The 1,363-nt window shown below is 50.8% G+C and overlaps 2 non-coding genes across 2 annotated transcripts; both read left to right on the top strand.

Annotated features, from left to right (window-relative positions):
* The first annotated feature begins 775 nt into the window (after window positions 1-775).
* On the top strand, window positions 776-847 carry Pmar_PMAR021455. Its single transcript has one exon. It is a non-coding gene; the product is annotated as a tRNA-Asp (tRNA).
* A 197-nt stretch (window positions 848-1,044) lies between these two features.
* Pmar_PMAR021456 lies at window positions 1,045-1,116 on the top strand. Its single transcript has one exon. It is a non-coding gene; the product is annotated as a tRNA-Asp (tRNA).
* Window positions 1,117-1,363: the final 247 nt, after the last annotated feature.

Raw genomic sequence — 1,363 nt, forward strand, 5'->3', positions numbered from 1 at the left:
TTATTCGAATTTTCGTGCCAACCCGGTGTCGATTGGCAGCCGCTTAAAGCTTGGTGCCCATTATGGGCAGCCCATATAGCCTTCGGAGCAAGTCTCCTGCTACTCCTGCCCCGGGGTCTGGTGTGGGGAGCAAGTACCGAAGAGGGTGCAGACACGCACTGTCGGCACACTCACTGAGTGTCACTCAGACTCTGTGTCTCTGAGTGTCTTTCCCTCATCGATACTTCTAGGGTCGGTTCGTACCGAACCGCCCCACCAGACCCACGCGACCAGGAGTGGGATATTTAATAGAGGTTAACTTGTTAACCTAGGTTAAATACCGATGCGGATGGTCGCGTCGCTCCGCTACCAATTCGCACTGCAGAGATGTAACGGTGAGGCGAGCGGATCCTCCCCGCTTTCCTTTTGTCATAACAGGGTCACGGGCTGAAGGATCTTCTGTATTTTATCCCAATCCCACCACTCCCGGGAGCAAGTACCGAAGAGGGTGCAGACACGCACTGTCGGCACACTCACTGAGTGTCACTCAGACTCTGTGTCTCTGAGTGTCTTTCCCTCATCGATACTTCTAGGGTCGGTTCGTACCGAACCGCCCCACCAGACCCACGCGACCAGGAGTGGGATATTTAAACTGATTTTTGCACCACTCTGCGAATCATTTGCTGCCTCGAAAAAATTACTCAACTTTCTCTCTCCACTCACGCCCGCCGCGATGTGCGCTGGTAGCTGAAAATGGTAATTTGCGTCACTATTTAGACATTGAACCACCTTCAATTCCGCGGTAGTATAGAGGTTAGTATTCCTGCCTGTCACGCAGGAGACCCGAGTTCAATTCTCGGCCGTGGAAGTGGTATTTCTGGACAAGGGCGTTTCACACATTTATGCGCGACCGTTTCTTTACTGATTTTTGCACCACTCTGCGAATCATTTGCTGCCTCGAAAAAATTACTCAACTTTCTCTCTCCACTCACGCCCGCCGCGATGTGCGCTGGTAGCTGAAAATGGTAATTTGCGTCACTATTTAGACATTGAACCACCTTCAATTCCGCGGTAGTATAAAGGTTAGTATTCCTGCCTGTCACGCAGGAGACCCGAGTTCAATTCTCGGCCGTGGAAGTGGTATTTCTGGACAAGGGCGTTTCACACATTTATGCGCGACCGTTTCTTTACTGATTTTTGCACCACTCTGCGAATCATTTGCTGCCTCGAAAAAATTACTCAACTTTCTCTCTCCACTCACGCCCGCCGCGATGTGCGCTGGTAGCTGAAAATGGTAATTTGCGTCACTATTTAGACATTGAACCACCTTCAATTCCGCGGTAGTATAGAGGTTAGTATTCCTGCCTGTCACGCAGGAGACCCG

Source organism: Perkinsus marinus (assembly GCF_000006405.1).
Source record: "Perkinsus marinus ATCC 50983 genomic scaffold scf_1104296973726, whole genome shotgun sequence".
Taxonomy (NCBI): Eukaryota; Perkinsozoa; order Perkinsida; family Perkinsidae; genus Perkinsus; species Perkinsus marinus.